The sequence below is a fragment of the Emys orbicularis genome, chromosome 12 (genome assembly GCF_028017835.1).
Source record: "Emys orbicularis isolate rEmyOrb1 chromosome 12, rEmyOrb1.hap1, whole genome shotgun sequence".
NCBI lineage: Eukaryota > Metazoa > Chordata > Testudines > Emydidae > Emys > Emys orbicularis.
The window spans coordinates 45,978,557-46,003,772 of NC_088694.1; the positions used below are offsets into that span (position 1 = coordinate 45,978,557).

Consider the following 25,216-nt stretch of genomic DNA (forward strand, 5'->3'; position numbering starts at 1 on the left):
CCCTGCCCCGCTCCCACTCCATCCCTTCCCCCAGACCCTGCCCCTGCACCACCTCTTCCCACCCCTGCTCCGCCCCCACCCTGCCTCTCCCCCTCCTCTTTCCGTCCCCTCCCTCACAGCGCCTCCTGCATGCTGCAAAACAGATGTTCATGGTGGGTGAGAGGCGCTGGAAGGGAGGGCAAGGAGTTGATCAGCAGGGCCGGTGGCGGGCGATAGGTGCTGGTGGGAGGGGGAAGTGGGGGGTACCTTGGCTGCCGGTCGGTGCTGAGCACCTGCTAAATTTTCACTTTGGGTGCTCCAGCCCCAGAGCACCACAGAGTCGGCGCCTATGGCCTGGAATACAGAAATTTCACATGAGGTTAATGCAGGCAGCAACTTCCAAGCCTTTCATAGTCTGAGCACTAAATGGGTTTTTGTAAGACTCATCCCTATTTTGAGTGAAACGAACACACAGGTGAACAAGTTTCATCTCCAGTTACGAGTCTGTTAGTTCATAGCTAATGCCAGCTGCCTAGGCCTGCCAGTGTCACACCGTGTAGTCCATCTCTGGCTAGCCAAGGAGGGCTCACAGCTCTCTCCCATGTGAACGGGTTGTCACCGAGCCACATGATTCCCTGGATATCTCTACTAGCCCAGTGGCATTTACCATAGGTGTCAGGATAGAGACAGTGTCATTTCCCCTCTGGTGCTGCACAATCATAGCTCCTAGCTGTATGACATCACACAGGCTGCCACATCCCCTTTGTGTGGTCACAGACTCACTGGGGGGCTTCGCAAAGACCCTCCCACCACAGTTGCTGTGATCGAGGCTGATGGCTGCTCTGTCCAGCTTCAACCTGGGCCACCCTGAGAAAGATCAAAGGGCCATGTTCCCATCCTCCCTCCAACATCAGTTGCTGTCAGCCACAGCCCCCACCACAGAGACACAGGCAGGGAGCTGAGCAAGGATGAGGCCAGGTGAGTAAGAGCCCCAGACGTGCACAGCTGTGAGCTGGCACCCAGATCAGTGCTGGATCCTGCAATAAATGTCTCCTCTGAGGTCTTCTCCATCCAGTGGTGCATCATCCATCCAGCTGTGCAGGGACCCAGCCATGCAGTATCCAGCCAGCTGTGCAGGATGCGTGGCTGACGTACAGCCTGTCCTTCCCCCCAGCCCGTGTGGTTGGTTGTGGTTGAAAACTGAGACACCTGAGCCCTGTATTTAGATGAGTGTGTGTGCAACCTTGAGGTTTCCTGCCCACTTGATCCCCCCCAAACTGAGTTTATAAAGTCCCCAGGCTTGAGGCAGATGCACCATTCCTGTACTGACTGCAAACATGCAGTTACAGATCTTGCTCCTACCTCCCATGGCCTTTCTCCTGCCCCCCGGGACTTGGGCTGGTAAATATGGCTGGGCTCAGGGGCCCCTGGGACTTTGGGGTAAAAATGTGGGGTCTCAGGGATTAGGTTGAGTGGGTGGTATCTAGGGGCCTGTGACAGTCTGTACCCCCCTTTTACAGGACTATGATAAATTTTATACAAAGCATGTCTTGTGAGGTATCATCTGAAAACTCATAATTTGCTGATCTTTATTGTCCTGGTAAAATATGTGTGGCATCAAAAGTTATAAGATTCTACTGTATAGTGTTACTAAGACATGTTCCATGTCTGGAGAGCAGTCACAAACCAGTTCACTAGAGACAAAAGACTAGCCAATGCCTCAGTCATGTGTCAACAAAATCAAATGGACCATCACCTGGTTAAGTGGCCATTCTTCGTCAGGAAAGAGGATATGGGTGAAAAATTTACATCTTGATGAACAAATAGCTTGAGATTCCTGTCTACAGAGTTTCTGTTTCCTCAACTCCAGCTGGAGACGTTTCTTGAAGAAGGGAAAGAATTATAAGAAGGGGGAGAAGCTGCCCCAAATGATCCCTGAAGGAAATTCAGCCAGTAAGATTGTCAGTGCCCATCTGGGGGCTACCTGGCCTAATCTGGGTAACTTTGGCCCGCTAATGCCATTACCTTAAGGTGTAACAACCCAATGATCCCCTCCCTCAGGGGGATCCTCTGGGGAGGCAGATCAGCATTGTATGTTGCTAACACTGGTGTATGCATTGCAAGGTATTTCAGAAAGGGTTAAAGGTGTGAGTGTGGAGTGAAAGGTTCCTTTGCAGGTTGCAAGAGGCCGAAGATGGAGGGAGACAGAAGGGAATGGGTTAACTCGAAACTTCAGTTTGAAGATAAGAGGCTGACTTCAGCCCAGGGCCCTGGACGCAACCAACTCTCGGCTACCTGCCAAGAAAGAGGGGAGTGGGATCTAGTGGTTACAGCAAAGGGAGTTGGGAGCCAGGACTCCTGGGTTCTATCCCTGGCTCTGGGAGGGGAGTGGTGTCTCGTGGTTTAGAGCAAGGGGGCCTGGGAGGGGAGTTGTGTAGGATGGTCCTTGGGGTAACCAGGACTGTGAGTAACCTTGTTATCCCTGGCCTCCAGGTCAACAGCAGCTGCCCCCGAGTCCCCTGGAACTGCTCCCCTGTGACACCCAGCCCCTGATGCTGGCTACTCACAGAAATCTCAGCCCCTCAGCATCCAAGGAAGCAGTGTAGCCCCATTTTCCCTTAACCAACTGTGACGGTATTACACCCAGCTTACAACAAATAAAACCAAGAGAGACTTTATTGCGCTTCCCGTGGAAACAAGAGAGAGCACCAGATATCGATGGGTTCTGGAGCAACTGAACTCAGACGCTGCCAGCTAGGGTCGACGCTCGCTGATAGTTCCCATGTCTGGCTAACCAACAGGTTTCCCCTCCCAGAATTCAGCCCATTGCAGAGCTGGCTGGTACCCTAGGATCCGGGCTTTCCTGAAACTCCTCCGCGCCCCAAGACGTCTCCTCTGGGAGAGGCTGCAGAGGGTCGTCTTCTGCCCTGCGTTATGCTGATTTTGCAGGCTGTCTCTCATGGCAGTCGGGGTGAGCACCAGCCGGTTACTATGGCCATCTCTGCCTCCATGTGGGTTAGGTTGTTTGTGTCTGGCTTTGACAGGTTCCCGTGGACTGTTCTTGGATGAGGCGAGGGTACACAAGGGGGCCTTGAGGCTCACTGCCAGGAGTGGCACATGACCGGGGTTGCCAACCTCAGGGCAGACTGGCTGAAAGAGGCACATGCCCAGACTGGTGATGTGTTCTGTGATTAGATTTCACCACACCCATACCCTGGAGCCATGGACAGACCCCTATGCTCCAGTCTATCTCTCCACCCAGACAAACCGGACTTGTGATAAGTGGTCATGGCATCAAAACTCCCCACATTCAGGGTGCTCCCTGTCCCTAGAGACCAGTCACTTAGGCCGTGTCTACACTAACGAGCTTACAGCGACACTGGTGTACCGATGCAGCTGCACCTCTGTAAGATCGCTCGTGTAGCCGCTCTATGCCGATGGGCGAGACCTCTCTGATTGACATAATTAAACCACCCCCAACAAGCAGTGGTATCTATGTTGGCAGAAGAAGCTCTCCTGTCGACATAGCGCTGTGCACACCATTGCTTCTGTTGCTGTAACTTGTGTCACTTCAGGATGTGTTTTTTTCACACCCCTGAGCGACATAAGTTATACTGACAAAAGTGGTAGTGGAGACATAGCCTTAATCCGGATCAATTTGTACCTAGATCTTACACCAAAGACAACGCCTTTGGCCAATTCTGTATCCATGCTACGCCCACATCTTGAATACTGCGTGCAGATGTAGTTGCCCCATCTCAAAAAAGATATATTGGAATTGGAAAAGGTTCAGAAAAGGGCAACAAAAATGATGAGGGGTATGGAACAGCTTCCATATGAAGAGAGATTAAAAAGACTGGGACTTTTCAGCCTGGAAAAGAGAAGATTAAGGGGGATAGAATAGAGGTCTATAAAATCATGACTGATGGGGAGAAAGTAAATAAGGAAGTGTTATTTACTCCTTCTTATAACACAAGAACTAGGGGTCACCAAATGAAATTAGTAGGCAGCAGGTTTAAAACAAACAAAAGGAAGTATTTCTTCACACAACACACAGTCAACCTGTGGAACTCTTTGCCAGAGGATGTTGTGAAGGCCAAGACTATAACAGGGTTAAAAAAAGAACTAGATAAATTCATGGAGGATAGGTCCATCAATGACTATTAGCCAGGATTGCCAGAAGCTGGGAATGGGCGACAGGGGATGGATCACTTGATGATTACCTGTTCTGTTCATTCCCTTTGAAGCATCTGGCATTGGCCACTGTTGGAAGACAGGATACCCAGTCTGGCCGTTCTTATGTTCTTAATGAATTATATGAAAGTTTATGAATTAGGAAACAGGAATAACAGTTATTTCCAGGTTAAAGCAGGCAAACATATACAGCCTGATGAGTTACCATCTAAATCTGAAGAATGCCAGAGCTGTAGTGGTTTGTCAGTTCAAAGTGTCTCTCAGGGCAGCCCCTGGGGAGCTCTGGTACCAGTTTGGTGGCTCTTGCCCACTCAGACGTCAAACAGCCCAAAAGACAGAAAATCGTCTTGTGGCTTCCTTTTATTTACAGCATTCAGTGTCCAAGCCCACAGCACTTCCTTGCACATCACATTTCCCAGCAGCTGGAGGGCTATTAACCAATTTTTTGTATTGTAATGGTCTGGGATGGCCCATCTGATTTTGATAGTCCGTCTGGATGGATGCCGGAAGGGGGGACGGACGATTCCCATGCCTGGGTTCCCAAGTTCAGAGCAAACACTTTCAATGTTATAAAGCAAAACGTTCATGTTTCCCTATAGCCTGGAACACAGACATTGCACGTGAGATTGATGCAGGCAGCAACGTAGAAGCATTTCATAGACTGTAAACTCTAAATATGTTCTTGTAAGACTCATCCCTATTTTGAGTGAAACTAACACACCGTTGAACAGACTGTTCTCTGGCTCTGGGAGGGGAGTGGGGTCTAGTGGGTTAGAGCGGGGGGGGGAGTCTGGGAGCCAGGACTCCTGGGTTCTATCCCTATCTGTGCTGTGTCATTTCTCCTCTTGTGCTGCACAGTCATAGCTCCAGCTATAGAGCATCACACAGGCTGCCACATCCCCTTCGCTTGGTCACAGACTCACTGGGGGGGGGGGGGAGGTTTGTCAGAAAAGGTCCTGCTGCGGTCGCTGTGATCGGGGATCATGGCTGCTCTACCCAGCCCCAGCCTGTTCACAACTGGCCCACCCTGAGAAAGATCTAAGGGCCATGTTCCCACCCACCACCGAGATCTGTCACTGTCACCCACAGCCCCCACCACAGAGACACAGGCAGGGAGCTGAGCGATGATAGGCCCAGTTGAGTAAGAGCCCCAGATGGGCACAGCTGTGAGCCAACACCCAGAGCACCCCTTGTTCCTGCTAGGCATGTGTCCACTGGGGTCCTCTCCATTCAGTGGTGCATCATCCATTCAGCTGTAGAGAGACCCAGATAAGCAGCATCCATCCAGCTGTGCAGGATCCCTGGCTGATGCATGGTCTGTCCTTCCCCCCAGCCCGAGTGGTTGGCTGTGGTTGGAAACTGAGATGCCTGAGCCCTGCATTTAGATGAGTGTGTGGGCGACCCTGAGGTTTTCTGCCCTTCTGGTACCCAGCTGAGTCTATAAAGCCCCCAGGCCTGAGACAGATGCACTGTCCCTGCACTCACTCCAAATATGAAGGTACAGATCTTGATCCTGCTTCCCATGGCCTTTCTCCTGCCCCCCCAGGGCTTGGGCTGGTGAGTATGGCTGGGATCAGGGGCCCCTGGGATTTTGGGGTGAATGGGAGGTCTCATGGATTGGGTTCATTAGGTTGTATCTAGGGGCCTGTGACAAACTATACCCCTATGTTCACCCCTTTTACAAGACTATGATAAATTTTATACAAAGCATGCCTTGGTAGTTATCGTCTAAAAACTCATAATTCGCTGATCATTACTATCCTGGTAAAATATGTGTGGCAACTAAAGTTATAATATTCTACTGTATGGTGTTACTAAGTCATGTTCCAAGTCTGGGGAGCAGCCACAAGTCAGTTCACCAGAGACAAAAGACTCGCCGATGCCTCAGCCAGGTGTCAATGTAATCAACTGGACTATTATCTGATTAAGTGCCTATTCTTGAGCAGGAAAGAGGACATGGGCATAAAATTTACATTTTGACAAAGAAATAGCTTGGGGTTCACACACTTTCTGTCTCCTGCTCAGTGGGTTATGATTCTTGTAGAGGAGAAACAGCTATAAGAAGGGTGAGCAGATGCCCCAAATGATGTCTCCCTGTCTCTTTACCCACGGCATTGACAACACCGGAAGTACACAGAGAGCAGCATTGGATTGGGGGCTGGAACCTGACTGAAGGAAATTCAGCCAGTAAGATTGTCAGTGCCCTTTTGGGGCTTGCCTGGCCTAATCTGGGGTGACCTTGGCTCCGAATCCCATTAACTTAAGGCAGTGCGATTATTGACCCACTCCCAGTGTGTTTGGCACTGATTCTCTACCCAGCGAGGGCAGAGCTTTAGATTCACCTCCTGGCCTCATGGGGTGTCCAGCCTGGGGCAGAGCTGAGGAGGGGGCAGAGTTCCAGGCACAGGGATCCCCCTGGGAGAGCATTGCAGGGAGTCGGTTGAGGTTGTGGCGACTCCTCTTCAGGATGGGGAGCTCGGTCCCTGCTCGGGCTAGGGAGACGATGGGCCTCTTTGTATGAACCTGGTCTCCCCCCAGGTGAGATCATCAGGGGAAAGAAAGCGAAGCCCCACTCCAGACCCTACATGGCCTATCTGGACATACGAGATAGAGACAAGAGGTCTCGCTGCGGAGGGTTCCTGGTGGCGGAGAACTTCGTGCTGACGGCCGCTCACTGCAATGGAGAGTAAGTGCCTCTGTGCTGGGGATGTCGGGACAGGTTGGGCATTCCCATTGGCTACCTTGGAAATCCCAACCCTTAGGCTGCCTCTTTGCTAGGGAAACAGCTGGTTTATTTTCCCCAAGAGCCAAACCTTGGGGCAGACCCAGTTGTTTGTAGCTCTCCTCTGTGTCAGCCAGCCTAGTGACTGTTTATGGGAGATTCTCGTCATTACCTCCATCTGCTAAATTGTGTTAAAACTGCAGCCTGCCCTGGCCTCACTGGGCCTTTCCCACGGGTTAGTTCACTGGGGTGGGCACCGCCCATTGCAAATACCCCTGTTCCCAGTGTCGGCAAGGCCAGCAGGAAGGGAACACAGTGAAGGCTATGCCGACCTGATTGCAGATCAATCCCTGGAGCTGATCGCTTCCTTCCCACTTCCCCTGCCCACCCTGCTGTGTGGCCTGCTGCATTTCACTCGCTGCTTTGTAGCCAGCAATGAATAAAATGAAGTTACCAAAAAAAAAAAAAAAAAGGTGATTCAAGTACTGAAGCATCAACCCGAGCTGTGAAATCCAGAGGAGCTGTTGCATCTGCCAGGGCTCAGGAGAGAATTAGCCCCTATGGGGGAAGGCTGGGCTTGTGTTAAGGCACTAGGTTGGAACCCAGGATATCTGGGCCCAGTAATTTCATGAAGAATGAGGATCTTGTGGGTGCCAGTGGAGAATTAACCCCCTCAGGGCTGGAGGAGTCCCTGCCTGCTGGGACAGAGATGCAAAGGAAACTGCAAGGAGAAAAGTATCAGAGGGGTAGCCGTGTTAGTCTGGATCTATAAAAAGCAACAGAGAGTCTTGTGGCACCTTTAAGACTAACAGATGTATTGGAGCATAAGCTTTCGTGGGTGAATGCCCACTTCGTCGGATGCATGTATGATGAAGATGTCGTCAATGTAGCGTAGGTAGAGGAGGGGCGTGAGTGGACGAGAGCTGAGGAAGCGTTGTTCCAGGTCAGCCATAAAAATGTTGGCATATTGTGGGGCCATTAATCCAGTCCCATATCAGCCACTCCATCTTCCCTGGGATCGATATCAGACTGACAGGCCTATAACTACACGAGTTGTGCCATTTATCCTTTTTAAATATTGGCTCCACATTAGCTTCCGTCCAGTCTTCTGGAACTTCCCAAATGCTTCAAGGCTTCTTGAAAATTTGCTGCCCCAAGGAGTGTCCAGTTCAGACAGTCACATTCTTTTCATTGTACAGATGGGGAAACTGAGGCCCAGGAAGATTGTTTCTAAACCTGCCTAAGGGGTTGGGTGCTCATCAGCCGTCCATGAAAATCCCTACCTACAGGGTTCCTGGGCAGAGTTTGGGTTCTCAATATCTAGCCTCAATCTCCCTTGCTGCAGATTAAGCCCATTACTTCTTGTCCTGCCTTCAGTGGACATGGAGAACCACTGATTCCTGTCCTCTTTATAACAGCCCTTCACATATTTGAAGACTGTTCTCAGCTGCCTCCTCAACATCCTCTTCTCTAAACATATCCAGTTTTTTTCACCTTTCCTCTTAGGTCAGGTTTTCTTAACCTTTGATCATTATTGTTGCTCTTCTCTGGACTCTCTCCAGTTTCTCCACATCCCTCCTAAAGTGCAGAGCCCAGAACTGGACACAGTACTCCAGCTGAGGCCTCACCAGTGCTCAATAAAATGGGACAATGACCTCCTGTTTCTTACATACGACACTCCTGTGCACACACCCCAGAATCATATTAGCCTTTTTCACAAGTGCAGCACAGTGATGGAGCATATTCTTTGTGACCCACTATAAACCTCAGATCCTTTTTAGCAGTACTATTTCCTATACAGTTATTCCACAGTTTGTAGTTGTGCATTTGATTTTTCCTTCCTAAGTGAAGTACTTTGCACGTGTCTTTATTGAATTTCATCTTGTTGATTTGAGACGAATTCTCTAATTTGTCAATTTCATTTTGAAATCTAATGCTGTCGTCCAAAGTGCTTGCAACCCCTCCGAGGTTGATGCCACCTGCAAATTTGATAAGTATATTCTCAACTCCATTATCCAAGTCATTACTGAAAAGATTGCACAGTACCACATCCAGGACTGACCCCACTAAAATTGTTCTTCCAGTTTAACAGCACACCATTGAGAACTGCTCTTCGAGTATGGTCTTTCAACCCATTCTCCCCCCACCCTGCAGTCATTTCATCTAGAGCACATTTCCTACTTTGCTTACGTAACCCTTCTGCCAGTTGGAGTTGGCAGTAACACGAGCTGGGTTCAATATCTAGGAGTTCCTTGTGAACAATACAAGACAAAATCAGCTCGAGCTCCCACCTGGTAACCTAGGAGAATTACACACCACCCCTGGGTGGCTCTCAGAGGCAATACTTCCCCACTCGCAAGCACAGAGTCTGAGTGTAGAAAAGAAACTCTTAATAAAAGTGTGGAAATGACCCAGCACTAACTTGGGAAAATGCCACAAGCAGGATTGATAAACATAAAACAATGAGCAAAAGCCCCACCCCAGAGTACGTTGGGCAGTGTCCTTTCACCTCAGGTTCTTAAGTCCAGCAACCAAAATTTCCTTTAACGTGCCCCTCATGATTTCACTGCATCCCACTCAAAGTTGTTCTCCTTGGTCAGTGCAGACCCAGAGTTCAGAGGTGCATCTGCAAAGGTCACCTCCCATCCTGGCTGAAGGGGGGCAAGACATTGCATTTTGCACTCAGTTGGCAAACCAGTTTTTAACCCATTTCACATGGGCCATGTTGATGTTACAGTTTCTCAATCCGAAAGTTGTGTGGCAGTTTGGCAAATGCCTTCTGTGTCAGGGTCCCCGGGGTGCAACCTGGACTGTGGGACCGCTGAGCCCTCCAAACCCACCAACCTGGGCTGCCTCTCACACTGTGATGCTGATGTCAAGCTACAAGCCTCTGACAGGCACTGCACTGACACAGCCATCCACAGGCAGGGACACACCCAACTGAGGTACATGGATGCTCTCCCTGCCATTCATGAACCAACAAAAGAGAGGCTCCAGCCAATTCCCCCAGCTCCCCAGCCTTGCACCCTAAAACTGCACCATCTTGCACTGGTCAGAAGCCTGGCCAATGTAAGTTCATTACCTAGTTTGCCACTTTTGCAAATGAAAATGGATGTGAATCATCCTTTGTAACCTGAGCAGATTTCCCAAGCACTTTAGACAAACTCACTGCTGAGGATAAAACATTAAAATAAGTTTATTAACTATAAAAAGGTAGATTTTAAGTGATTATAAGTACCAAGTGTAGAGATCAAAGTTAGTTCCTTAAGAAATAAAAATAAATTCACAGTCTGAGTTGTACAAACTAAACAGGATTTGAATCAAGCCGTGTCTCACCCTGACAGAGGGTACAAACAGATCCTCAATACACAGACTGGGTCTCTTTTCCAGCCTAGGACCACCCTTTCCCAGTTCAAAGTCTGTGTTTTCCAGACGTTCTTACAGGTGTTGAGATTGGGACTTAGAGGCCAAGTCATGATGTCACTTCCCCTCTTTTATACTTTATTTCCAGCTTGCTGGAAAGATCTTTGCTGTGATGTGGGTTAGTCGGCCCCCATGGTTAATGAGCCTTCTCCTAGAAGCCTCTGGGATAGTGGATTGTGTGTTGATGAGCCATTAACACCATCTGGCTATTGATGGCTACTCCTTTGTTGTAATTGAAAGGCTGGTAGTGGATGCTCCCAAATTCACAACATATTTCAGTAACACATACAGCAATACTTCACAACTTCACCTATAATGCTAGCACATATGTGACAAAGTGGATTTCCCCCTCTTATTATACTGTACGTGAGCCTATATGAGTCTTACTGTTTCACATGAATACGGTGAGTGCCTCAGTTTCCCTGTGTATTGCACCAATGCCTAGGTGGTGGGAATAAGGATCTGTGATTTTGCTGAGACCCTCTGGGGCAGGTGAGGCGGCTCCACCTCCCTGTACATAAGCGATGGACGGTGCCATTCGTAACCTGAGACCCAGGAGGGGGATGTGACCAGGTGACACTTTGCCTGGGAAGCGAGACAAAGACCAGGAGGAGAGGCAATGGGCGTGTTGGAGGTCAGGTCACTGGAAGCTGGGCAGTCTCCTGTTTGGGACTCAGAGGGGGAAGTCCAGGGTATCCGGTCTGGGGTCCCCCCAAGATGAACTTGGCTGAAAGTCACTGATTTCTGTGTTAACAAGAACTGTTCTACGCTGTGTTCCTGTCGACTAATAAAACTTCTGTCTTACATGATGGCTGAGAGTCACAACTGACTGCGGAGTTGGGGTACAGGGCCCCCTGGCTTCCCCACAGATCCCGTCCAGGTGGATCCGCCAAAGGGCAGTGTGAGGTGTGAACAGGGATGCTGAATCTCTGAGGTCAGACCAGGAAGGCTGTAGCCAAGGAGGCTGTTTTGCCCTGGACAGCCTGCCCCGAGGGGAGTCACGCTACCCAGAGTCCTGACTAGCTTCATACAGAGCAGTTCCAGAGCATCGTACCCGTGACTCTGTCACAACATACAAATCAACAGGATATTGTTTAGCAGATCAAGACTTTTAAAATGATACCTCAAAAAGCACACTTTGTACAAAAATATCATAATTGTTGACAGTGGTGAATATGGGGGTTCCAGGTGCTACTTTGAGGTACAGAGTGTCACACTTCCCCGCTTAGTCACTGACTAATGTGGAGGAAGTGGTCCCAAGATCCTCTTCAGGTTTTGACCATACAATTCCCACATGTTGCTAAACATTTTCGTGTTAACCACATGAGCTCTTGCAAAGTTCTGTTTACCTTTTAGCACTTTGTAGATCAGTCTAGTGATCTCAAAAGCTAGCCAGTGTGCCTTCTCCGGGTTACTAGAAACCATCTCTTAGTATGTGTGCAGCATCGTTAACTCAATGCAGATATTAATGTTTTCTAGAGTGTAGGTATCTTGGCATGTAGCCATCAATGCCATGAGGTGACATGCCTCAGTTTCCTCTTCCACACAGAAGACCAGGTTTTTTATGGTTTCTCTGCTGTGACAAGCTTCAAGCCCAATTACAGGTATTAGCTGAGAAGCAGCATTACCATAGGGCTTCTTAACACTGAGTGTGTTCTAATTTTACCACTCTTAGCATGTCCCAGCTTTTCCCAAAAATCATGTATGTTACATCTGTTCATAGGATTTACCATCAATACCAGATTCTTTGTCATAACGTTTATCATTAGTATTAAACTTTTTATCATGAGATTTAACAGTAACACCAAACCCCTTATCACAGGTTGGCATTTACAAGTATCTTTGTCATACCGTGCCTTCTGTTTAGACAGTCTGGTTTCTTCAGTACCCACTGTGTCTTTCAACTTCTCCCTGAACCTAAGCATGTGTTCAATTACTGGTTTTTCTTTCCCTTTGGTTTTCCCTTCAGTGTCCCCTTCAGTGTGGGTCCTCAATCTAATGGTATCTTTGGGGCTTTGGTACGCCGGGGACTGCTGAGGTAAGGATGTAGCGGGATTCTGCATGTTGGCTAGCCCTCTGTGGAGCTGTATCTCAACCCCAAGGTTATGCATATGCAAAAAATCCACCTCTCCTCTTGGGGTTACCCTGTGATCTCCATTCCCAACACTGGGACCTTCCCCGCCCCCTTTGCCTAGAGGGTTGTGATCTGTGCTCTCTTGGCTAAGTATGCCTACTCTTTGGTCAATGCATCTTTTCCCAAGAGCTTTCCCATAGCTGCTTTCTGTGTCTTACCAGCCCGGGGAAAGCTCTCCTCCACTCTGCCAGCTGGGTCCAGGGGCAGCTCTAGCTTTTTGCCGCCCCAAGCACAGCAGGCAGGCTGCCTTTGGCGGCGCGCCTGCAGGAGGTCTCCGGTCCCGCGGATTCAGTGGCATGCCTGTGGGAGGTCTGCCAGTCCTGCAGCTTCGTCATACCCGCTGCTGAATTGGAGCATGGGTGCCTGGAGCCGCTGCTGACTGGGTCATTTGGATTCTCACAGACAACCATTTCTTCAATAGGATCTGCATCCTGTCTTAAAGATATATAGTTACTTCTCACAAGCATATCAGGAACAGCATCCAGAAAAACTGTGACCTGAATTGGGGTACCATCCGTCATCCCTTTCTGTATCCCCAAGAGGCCAGCTGTGTGATTGCTCCCCCAAAAGAGATCAGTTACACAGTTCTCTCTCAGAACCTGAGTCACAGGCTGAGTGTGTACAGATGCTGACTCAGCCATTCTGTCCTGGGCATCCTCTCCCAAGTGACCAGTGTGGAGACATTCATGTATCTTCACTATTCCTTCCCCAGTTTCTTCTCCTAGGATCCCCTCTAGGACACATCGCTCTATACTCTCTGGCCCTTGTTCAGGAGCAATGTGTTGTCAGCTAACAACCTGGACAGTTCTGTCACTGACAGGCACCCCACCCTGTTTCCTTCCTGCAGAGGTGTTGCTTTCAGCCACAGTGCAGGACTCGGTCTCTACCTCCCCCACACCTGGGAGCATGCTGCTTCTCCTTGCTGAGAGGAATCAAAGAGACTTTCCCTCTTTCCCTCACCTGTTCCTGGGACTTTACCCTTTCCCTCAGGGGTCCGAGCATAATACTCCTTGCTGCGGGAAAACACCTTAACTACCTGAACTATGTGGAAAAAATCATTCCCAACACACATGTCAACAGGAATATGGTCTATTATTCCCACTGTTAATACACTTTCTAAACCATCAGTTCTATCACTTAACCTCCTATTAATAAAATCTCTGCCCTTTGTTCTGGCAATATGTCATCTTTTTGAATGACACTCTGCTTAATCACGGAAATTTCAACACCAGTGTCCTTCTGTCCTATGTATTCCTTGCCATTAATCTTAGCAACCTTTATGTGCTCTATACCTGGTTCCACAGAGGCTAATCCCACAAAATCAATATGATAAGTCTCAATCGCCTGAGAGGTTTCTGCGTTGAGAACAGCAGAATTAGCATGGCCTATTTGCTGCCTGCTTCCTCCCAGCACAGGGCATTTATCCCTCAGGTGATCGGAGGAATTACAGTGATAGCACCTTTTTGGTCTTCTGTTTTCACACAATATTTGGGATGGGGATTAGAGGAATGGTTTGGGGGAGGTGAGTGCCCAGCCTCCCAGCCACCCTCCTTTTTCCCAGGGGTGAAATGGGAACCCTGCTTCCCACCAGCTTTAAACCCCTCTTTCTGTGATTTACTATCAATAGATGCCTGGGTCCCCTCAAAGGCATCAGTTAGAGACACTGTCTCATCCACAGTTTTCACATGTTTGTCCCATAGACACTGTTTCACATCATCTTCACATATGCTGGGGAAATGCTGTTTCTTTGTATGCAGGACACAATTGTTCCCATTTGTGGATTTTTGGAGAGGTGGGAATCAGCGGTGTTGGGGGGTTCTGGTTCTGCTTGTCTGCCAGAGCCAGTTGGTGCCTTCGCTCTCTCTTTCCTCAGCCTCCTGGGTTTTAGCTCTAGGTGATGTGCTAATTCCTCAGCTTGCTTCTCAGCCCCTATTTCCAGTTCCCTTAGCACCAAGATTTGCTGATTTTCTTTCTCTTTTTCTGCCCCCTGCAGTCTGTACAGCTCCAGCTTTGCAACTGCATCACTTTCGCCCATCTTTCTGCTTTTCCTGTCCCTATTTCCTTTCCCCCAAATAAGCAAACAGAAAATAATAAACTGGTAACCTTCTCTTTGGCTTTTCTAGCGTCCACACTTAAAGTCTCACTTAAAAATCTCCACACCAGTGTGTGAAGTGCAAATCTCACTCAGGACAACAAGCTGTGCATTTCACCCTGCTCGATGCTCCACTGTGATGGGGTTCCTGGGGTGCAACCTGGCCTGTGGGACCGCTGAGCCCTCCAAACACACCAGCCTGGGCTGCCTCTCACACTGTGATGCGGATGTCAAGCTACAAGCCTCTGACAGGCCCTGCATTTACACAGACATCCACACACCAGGACATACGCAGCTGAGTTACATGAATGCTCTCTCAGCCACTCATGAACCATCAATATGGCGGCTCTAGCCAATTCCCCCCAGCTCCCCAGCCTTGCCCCGCAGAGCTGTACCATCTTGCACTGGTCAGAAGTCTGGCCAGTGTAAGCTCATTGCCCAGTTTGCCTCTCCTCCGATGTGGAGAGGACACACACCAACCTGTGTAAACTGAGCTCAGATTTCTCAAGCACCTCAATCAAAACACCCTGTGTTAGGTAAAATACAAGGCAGATTGATTAACTACAGAAAGATCGATTTGAAGTCATTATAAAGTGGGAGGCATAAAGGTCAGAGAAGAAATAAATAGGTAAATACGCCTTCTATATCCTATACTTTTAGTCTAATCAGGATTTAAATCAAACAGATTTTCTCACTCTGACAGATGGTGCAAGCAGGTTACAGTTCCTCAATACACAGACTGGACTCTTTTCCAGCCTGGGACCAAATTTCCCCTGCTCAAAGCCTTTGTCTTTCTGACATGATTCTAGGTGTTGAGATGGGAGGGCAGGGGGAGAGAGGCCAAATGATGATGTCCCTTCCCCTCTTTTATACTTTCAAAGATCCTTGCTATGATGTGGGTTAGGTGTAGTGAATTTGTCAGGTCTGAGACCTGAGTGGCTTGTGAAGGACAGTAAATACTTCAGTGATTGGCACCAAATGGGGCCTCTGGGTCACAGGGGGCTGAGGGACAGGACTCCTGATTTCTTGGAGAGAAATAGGGTATCTAGGTAGGAGCAGTGGGGGGATTGGGAACCAGGACTCTTGGGTTCTATCCCAGGCTCTGGAAGGTAGTGGTGACATCAGCCACAGGAATAACTACTGTGGCTGTAAATTGACCTAAGCTAGGTTGACTTAAGATTCTAGTGTAGAAATGCCCATCAAGAAGCCCTCTTGCCGTTGTTGCTGTGATCGAGGCCGATGGCTGGTCTGTGCAGCCCCACTCTGCTCATGGCTGGGCCACCATGAGCCACCATGGCTGGGCCACCGCGTTCCCCACAACTGAGATCAATCAGTGTCACCCACAGCCCCCACCACAGAGACACGGGCAGGGAGCTAAGTGAGGATGGGGCAAATGAGTAAGAGTCCCAGATGTGCCAAGAAGCACTGACGTGAGCCTTCATCCAGAGTAGTCCTGGATCCTGCTAGACACATCCCCAGCAGGGTCTTCTCCATGCAGAATTGCAGGGAGCCAGCTTTGTAGCCTCCCCAGCTAGGCAGCATCCATCGAGCTGGGTAGTTACCCAGTTGGGCAACATCCATCCAGCTCTGCAGCAACCCAGCCATGCAGTTTCCAGCCAGCTTTGGAGGATCCCCAGCTGCTGGGCTGTTGCACGCTCTGTCCTTCCCCACAGCCTGTGTGGGGCTGTGGTTGGAAACTGAGACTCCTGAGCTCTGCATTTGGATGAATGTGTGGGTGACCCTGAGGTTTCCTGCGACTCCTCCCTGCACTGATTCTGAACATGCAGGTACAGATCTTGCTCTTGCTCCCCACGGTCATTCTCCTGCCCCGCAGGAGTCAGGCTGGTGAGTACAGATGAAATCAGGGCCCCCCAGGGCTTTGGGATAAATGGGGGAGTATTAGGGATGGGGACTCAGTGGGTGGTATCTAGGGGCCTGTGACAGTCTGTACTCCTATGTTCACCCCTCTTACAGGACTGTGATAAATTTTGTGCAAAGTATGTCTTGTCTGGTATCATTCAAAAACTCATAATTTGCTGATCATTATTGTCTGGGTAAAATATATGTGGCATATAAAGTTATAAGATTCTACTGTATGGTGTTACTACGACATACTCCAAATCTGGGGAGCAACCACAAACCAGTTCTCCAGAGACAAAAGGCTAGCTGATGCCTCAGCCAGGTGTCAACAAAATCAAATGGACCATAACCTGGTTAAGTGGCCATTCTTGGGCAGGAAAGAGGGTATGGGCAAAAAAATCTACATCTTGACAATGAAACAGCTTGGGGTTCCTTTCCATACAGACTTTATGTCTCGTAAACATCAGCTGGAGATAATTCTCAAATAAGAGAAAGAGCTACAAGAAGGTGGAGCAGACACCCCAATGATCTCTCCCTTTCTCTCTACTCACAGCACTCACAACACTGAAAGTACAAAGGAAGCAGCATTGGACTGGGGAAAGGATCCTGACTGAAGGCAATTCACCCTGTAAGATTGCAGGAACATGTGATGAGAGACTTTTCAAACGATACCTCACAAGGCATATTTTGTATGAAATTTATCACCGTCCTGTAAAGGGTTGAACATAAAGGTACAGACTATCACAGGGGATCGGGGCATGTTATCTCACCCGTCACCGATACCGATCAGTGTTAGCCACAGCCCATGTAAGGAAGATCTGGGGAAGGGCAAAAAGGAACAGTAACAGCAAGACTGAGGTGCCCTTGAGAGGAAAGACACCATGTCCCAGCTCCCCATCCCTGAGCCAGCCAGCCCTCCGCCCTTGGGCCAGATTGAAGCCTGTCTCCTCCCCCCCCCCCCCCCGAGGGGAATGGCTTCCAGCAACCAGCAACTGAGGCACCAAATATTGGAAACATGAGGGCTAGTTGTGCTGGGCTCCAGACATTACACAGCTGGTGCCTTGTAGCCTTCTAAAGCATGATCTTTGTCCATCATTGATGGTGACGGGCCTGTCAACTAAACCCTAGGGGATCTATTCTTTCCTTGATCTCCCAGTGCTGTCCTCAGGGGTTCGCACTGGCGAACTATGGGATGTGTGTGTGTGGGGGTGATTGTCTTAAGGCTGAGACTGTCAGGGGTGCCTGGGAGATGTGGTCACCCCATCCCCATTCATTTGAAAGCAGGGGTCCAGCGCCTAGGGAGGAGATGGGTCAATGTTATAGTTGGGGGTTGGAGTAAACCTTGTTCCAGGCGTGGCCTCTGGTCTCATAGATTAATGCAAGGAAGCCATTTTAGCCATCTGGGGAACCCACAGCCATAACGCCCAACACACAGGCATGTGGGAGAGCTGGAGTAGATGCCAAACCACATGGCTCCATTGACGTCCCAGGGCGTGCTTAGCAAAGGCAGGGACTGGGGCTTTGCTCAGTGGGACAGCTGTTCTCCATGTGCGAGAGAGAGGAGGGGTGAGAAGTGGTGAGATGGCTGAGCAGACAGCAACAGAAGTGCTGGCAATGTGGCTATAGGAGCTAGACTGTGATGGCTGTCGTCTTTGTTGATCCACCAGGGATTGAACCGGGGGGCCTGCCAGAACTAAAAGCATGAGCTGCTCTACAGCCCTGGGCCAAGACCAGATCCCGTTGGGATCCCCTGGAAACCCCCTTTCATTCCCCATTCAACACTGCATTTTGCACGCAGTCGGCGAACCAGTTTCTAATCCATTTCACCTGGATTAAAACAGGTTGATGTTACAGTGTCTCAATGAGAAAGTCATGTGTCACTTCGGCAAAAGTCTTCCAGGAGTCCAAATCTATCTCTTCCCTCAGCATGGTCGCCTCTATCAACCAGCCTTGTAATGTTGTCAAAGAATGACATCGTCTTCATTTAACATGGCCTGTTTTCCATGGAACCATATTGATTGGTATCAGTTATATTGCTCTCCCTTAGCATCTCTACTGATGGAGTCCCATCTCTGCAATTACACTATTTTGCTTGGGATGCTGCTCATGGACTTAGCATGTCTGACAGATGGGGGATGGGATCCATACAACCCCATGCCGACCCACCATTGCCTATCTAGAGCCATTCCCGAACTATTAGAGGTCCCTGCTTGAGCAAAGCAGATGCACAAATATGTTGCTGAAACCATTTAGGTCAATTCAGGATTCATTTTGATCAAGCAATTCCAGTCTAGACTGATCCACACCCATGTCCATCCATTCTAGATCCATCTAGAAGAACAGCATTAGTTTCTAGACCCATTGCCCCATCCTGCCAGTGCTGGACCCACCTGCTATCTGGATCCTGCATGTAACTATAGTATGGGTCACCAAATGGAATCCAAGGCCATTGGGGGGTTGGCTGGGGAATTCAGGACTGGCCTCTGCGGGAGGTGGGATGGAGGATGCTAGACCACTGATCCTTCCTTCTCTGTGTATGTGAATCCCCCCAGGGAGATGGCACCTCCACTTACAGGGAGTGAGTGAGGCTGGGGCTCTCAGAGCAGCCCAAGCAGTTCGGTGGCCCAGTTCCACATGCTCCTGTGGGACCCCTCTGCCAATCCATGCCTCAGACAGGGAGGCCGGCTGTGGGGCTAAGGCACAGGGCTGGGACCCAAGCAATCTGGGACCAGTTCCCAGCTCAGCCCAGACTCCCTGTGGATTTCATGGGCCAGTCCCTGGGGCTGGGATTTTCATGGAGTGCTGATGGGAACTGAGCACCCAACCCCCTTAAACAGGTTTAGGAACAATCTCACTGTGGTTCCGTTTCCCCATCTGTACAATGAGAATGTTTCTGCCTGTGTCTATTTGAACTGGACACTCTTTGGGGGCAGGGATTGTGGGTCTGAGCAGTGCTCGGCACAATGAGGGGTCCTGATCTCAGTCTAGGTGCCACACTAATGCAAATAACAGTGATGTGTTAAGGTGAAAACTTTGACCATGGAGCCAGGGGAACTGGGGGGCGTGGTGGAGGCAGGAGTCGCTGGGTGGGTTTTGACTTTGGGGTGCCCAGGGGGTCAGGCTGGAAGGTCACCATGGTCCCTCCAGGCCTTGAAATCTGTGGGTCTGGGTATCTTAGTGCAGAGAAGCCCAGGGGTGTTTTTAACACCTGTAGTAGGGCGGGGGCAGTGTTAACCACATCCGCAGCCAGGCTCGGTGGGCACGAGGGCAGGGAGGAAACCCCCCACCCTGATGTGGGCACAGCTGTGGCTGGAGGCGTCCCCAATGGGTGTCTCTGCTCCTGGCCCATCCGGGGTAGAAGTTTCCGGGCAGGAGTGTACGTGCCTCTTTGGTTCCCAGGCCGGGCCCTCCCAGCCCCCTGCCTGGTCCGATTAACCCCCGGGGCTAAGGCAGAGGCTCTGTGCCTGTCCGTGGTTGGCTCTGACGATGCAGCTCTTCATGCTGGTCCTGCTTCCTGTGGCCTTTCTCCTGCCCCCTGGGGCTCAGATTGGTGAGTGTGGGGAAGGAAGTGGAACCTGTGGGGAGTGGCACCCTCACCTGGCAGAGGGACTGTCAGGGTTCCTTCCCTACTCTAAACTCTAGGGTACGGATGTGGGGACCCGCATGAAAGACCCCCTAAGCTTATTTCTAGCAGCTTAGGTTAAAACTTTCCTAAGACAGAAATTCCTTCCTTGCCCTTAGTATCGCTGCCACCACCAAGTGATTTAAACAAACATTCAGGGAGGGCTAATTGGAGCCCTATCTCCCCCAAAATATCCCCCCAAGCCCCTAAACCCCCTTTCCTGGGGAGGCTTGAAAATAATATCCTAACGAATTGGTTACAAAGTGAGCACAGATCAACCCCCCTGGGTCTTTAGGACACTGAAAAACAATCAGGTTCTTAAAAGAAGTTTATTTTTAAAAAAAGTTAAAAGAATCACCTCTGTAAAATCAGGATGGAAGATAACTTTACAGGGTAACAAAAAGATTCCAAACACAGAGGATTTCCCCTCCAGGCAAAACTTTAAAGTTACAAAAACAGGGATAAACCTCCCTCTCAGCACAGGGAAAATTCACAAGCTAAAACAAAAGATAATCTAACACATTTCTTTGCTATTACTTACTGTTTCTGCAATACTAGATGCTTAGTCCAGATATGGCTTAGAGACATGTATTTTTCCAGCCCTGGCTCCTTTGCTGACTCAGAGAGAACAAAACAAAGACACAAAAAAGAACCTTCCCCCACAGATTTGAAAGTATCTTCTCCCCTTATTGGTCCTTTTGGTCAGGTGCCAACCAGGTTATCTGAGCTTCTTAACCCTTTAAAGGTAAAAGAGGAATTAACCCTTTACAGGGTAAAGAGGGATTTTATTATACCCTTAGCTGTATGTGGGTATCAGTGAGGGTCTCCCCCAGATCCTGCTCGGGCCAAGGGGGCTATAGGAAACCTGTAGCCTCCCCTGAGTATGCCTGGGGCCCCTCAGGCTCTTTTGGGATCCCACTGTCAAGCCAAGCCCCAGACAGGGAGGTTGGTCATGGGGCTAATGCACAGAGCTGGGACCCAAGAAATCTGGGAGCATTTCCCAGCTCTTCCCAGGCTCTCTGTGGGGATATTGGGCCAGTCCCTGGAACTGAGATTTTCATGGAGTGCTGATGGGAACTGGGCACCCAAATCACTTAGGAACAATCTCCCTGGGCCTCAGTTTCCCCATCTATATAATAAGAAGAATGTTTCTTCCTGTGTCTGTTTGAGCTGGATGCTCTTTGGGGCAAGGGTTGTGGGTCAGTGCAAGGCCTGGCACAATGGGGTCCCTGATCTCAGACAGGGTCTTAGCAGTGCCCGGCACAATGGGGGCCCTGATCTTGGTCAGGGTCTCTGCCATGCCCAGCACAATGGGGAGACCCTGATCTTGGTCGGGTCTGTGCAGCGCTTGGCACAATGGGGGGGACCCTGATCTTGGTTGGGATCTGGGCAGTGCTTGGCACAGTGCGGGTCCCTGATCTCAGTTTGGGTCTGGGCAGCGCTTGGCACAGTGGGGCAGGGCCTGATTGGATTTGTTTAGTGTGGAAAAGAGAAGACTGAGAGGGGACATGATAACAGTTTTCAAGTATGTAAAAGGTTGTTACAAGGAGGGGAAAAAATGGTTTTCTTAACCTCTGAGGATAGGACAAGAAGCAATGGGCTAAAATTGCAGCAAGGGAGGCTTAGATTGGACATTGGGAAAAACTTCCTAACTGTCAGGCTGGTTAGGCACTGGAATAAATTGCCTAGGGAGGTTGTGGAATCTCCATCATTGGAGATTTCTAAGAGCAGGTTGGACAAACACCTGTCAGGGATCGTCTAGATAATTAGTCCTGCCACGAGTGCAGGGGACTGGACTGGATGACCTCTCGAGGTCCCTTCCAGTTCTAGGATTCTAGGATTCTATGATCTCAGTCAGGGTCTGTACAGCACCTGGCACATGTTGGTCTAGGTGCCACCCTAATGCCAATACAGTAGAACCTCAGACTTACGAACACCTTGGGAGTGGAGATTGTTCCTAACTCTGAACAAAACATACTGGCTCTTTCAAGAGTTTACAACTGAACATGGACTTAATACAGCTTTGAAACTTTACTATGTAGAAGAAAAATGCTGCTTTTACCTATCTTAATTGTAATGAAACAAGCACAGAAACAGTTTCCTTATCTTGCCAAATCTTTTTTTAAATTTTCCCCTTTATTTTTTAAAGTAGTTTACGTTTAACACAGCACTGTGCTGTACTTGCTTCTTCTTCCTTTTTTTTTGTCTTTGCCGCTGCCTGATTGCACACGTCCAGTTCCAAATGCGGTGTGTGGGTGACAGATCAGTTCCTAACTCTGGTGTTGGTAACTCTGAGGCTCTACTGTAACAGCCATTTGTTAAAGGTGCCATTTTCCAACTCATCCACCCACTTGAGTCGAGACTTGTTTGGAGCTGATCACAAAAGGTTTTTTATTTTTCCATGGAAAAAAAACAAAAACTTTTTTTTACAGTGAGCAAAACCTGGAAACTTCCACCTAAAAATTACCAAAACCCAGGGGGAAAGAATCAGTTTCAGAAGAAAAAATCAGACATGTTCAAGGAGAGAAAAGGCTTTCTGAGAAAAAAATACCCTTAGTAAAAACCACAATTTCTCACTGGACCAAAAGACTGGTGGGTCAGTCTTGGAGCAGCCCTGGCTGGTCACTGTGGGTTGATGGAGAAGGAGAAGTGTCCCCAAGGGACCTCTCAGTGCCATTGTTGTAATTATTGACCCACTCCCAGGCAGGTCAGAGCTTTAGATTTACCCTCTGGCTCCATGGGGTGTCCAGCCTGAGGGAGAGCTGAGGAGGGGCGAGTGTTCCAGGCACAGGAATCCCCCAGGGAGAGCATCACAGGGGGTGGGATGAGGTTGGGAGGACTCCCCTTCGGGATTGTGAGCTCGGTCTCAGCCTGGCCCAAGGAGATGATGAGGCTCTTTGTATCAGCCTGGTCTCCCCCCAGGTGAGATCATCGGGGGACAGGAAGCCCAGCCCCACTCCAGACCCTACATGACCTATCTGGATATACGAGATGGAGATGAGAAGTCTCGCTGTGGAGGGTTCTTGGTGTCGGAGAACTTTGTGCTGATGGCTGCTCACAGCAATGGAGAATAAGCGCCTCTGTGCTGGGGATGTCAGGACAGATCGGTCGTTAGCAGGTGATGGGGGAGCCGGGAGCTCTGGTGCCGTTGTAGGTTGCAAGGAAGGAGCAGTTAGTGTGACAGGCTGGGAGAGCAGAGCCCGTGGATCTGATCTGCTCAGGGGGCCTCGGCATGTCTCTAAGGGCCTCTGCAAACCATAGTCCAGATCCAGCGCTGGGTAAATCAATAGAGCTACGGCCAGTGACACCAGCTGGGCTCCGGCCCATTGCCCAGATCAGGGCAGGGAGGAGCTCAGCCCCAGGACAGCTCTCCAGGGCTCTGGGCTGGGGGGAGCTGGGCACAGACCCCGTCTAGATCTAGCCGGGAAAGGGTCACTGGGCTGGAGGCAAGCTGAGACCCAAGGGCCTGGCAGGAGGACAACAAGGAGTGAAGGAGCTCAGGGGAACAGCACAAGGGGCTGGTGGAGACAACTGATGGGACCCCAACACCACTGGGGAAAGGCCCTGTGCCCACCGGAGTAGTTTTTTTTCACCACAGCAGCGGAGTCCGAGATCTTGGCCTGAGAGCCCCAGTCTGCCCTGTCTGCTCATATCACTCTCCATGAGTCAGCCCCACATATGCCCATCCCCCACCTCATGTACGCTCCTGCCCCTACAACTCATGCATTGTTCTTGGCTTTTACAGAGAGATCACTGTGTCCCTGGGAGCCCATAATATAAAACAAAGACTGGACATGAAATGACAAAAGATCCCTGTGTGTGGAAAGATCCCGCACCCAAAATACAACAAGGAGACCCTAAACAATGACATTATGCTGCTGCAGGTACTGCCCCATCCCATCCGCCCGCCCCCAGTGACCTCACACTACTGTCATTACCGCCCCATCCCATCCCCCTGTCCCCAGTGATCTCACACTGCTGCAGGTACCATCCCCATCCCATCACCCCTCCTCCTGTGACCTCACACTGCTGCAGGAACCACCCCCATCCCATCCTCCCACCCCCAGTGACCTCACACTGCTGTCATTACCGCCCCCATCTCATCTCCCTGCCCCAGTGACCTCACACTGCTGCAGGTACTGCCCCCATCCCATCCTCCCACCCCCAGTGACCTCACACTGCTGCAGATACCACCCCCAACCCATCACCCCGCCCCCAGTGACTTCACACTGTTGCAGGTACCGTCTCCATCCCATCACCCCGCCCGCAGTGGTCTCACACTGCTTCAGGTACTGCCCCCATCCCATTACCCTGTCCCCACAGGCCCCATGGTTATGTGTTCTGCTGGGGTTAGGAGTGTGTATCTGTGTCCTTGAGTGCAACCCTAACATTGATCTTGTTTCTCAGCTGGCCAAGAAAGTGAAGCTCAATACAAGGGTGGGTACCATCGCCCTGCCCCGCAACAAAGAGATTGTAAAGCCAGGGACTTTGTGCAGCGTTGCCGGCTGGGGCAGGACTAGCCCAGAGAGTGAATCGACCCCGACCAAGCTCCAGGAGGTGGATGTGGTGGTGATGAAGGATGCCAAGTGTCTGAGGAAACGTAATGGGACATATCAATACTATCAGGCCTCAACGATGATGTGTGGGGGGGATCCAAAGACGAACAAAAACTTTGCAAAGGTAAATATGCTCCTGGCTTCAAGCGTCCTTGATAAATCATTATTATTAATGAGGCTGTTGGTGTTGCAGTCAGGGCTATGGGTGGCTATCGGGGATCACGCCCGCTGCGCTTGGTGCTGTACAAATGAATTGGAAAATAACTTGTCTTTTCTCAGGGGGACGCAGAGAACAGATGGACAGGGGAGTGGGTGGGGCACTGAAACCAGCTGGGCTGTGGGGGGAGGGGGTATCAAGCAGAGACTGGGGGGACATCGGGGGCTGACACTGAAGCCAGCGGCATGGGGGCGGTCACTGAACTCCCCATCAGCAGGAAACGACTCCATGAGCTGTTCTCCATCTGTGGCTTGTTTCATTTCACAGGGTGACTCTGGGGGCCCCCTGGTGTGTGGTCAAACAGCCCAGGGCATTGTCTCTTGGGGATCTGAGGATGGGACCCCCCCCGGGGTGTACACAAGAGTCTCCACCTTCATCCCCTGGATACAGGAGACAATGACGAGGCTGCAGCCCTGA

The 25,216-nt window shown here is 50.1% G+C and overlaps 1 pseudogene; it reads left to right on the top strand.

Annotated features, from left to right (window-relative positions):
- The first annotated feature begins 1,316 nt into the window (after positions 1–1,316).
- LOC135886692 (granzyme H-like) lies at positions 1,317–25,216 on the top strand (annotated as a pseudogene).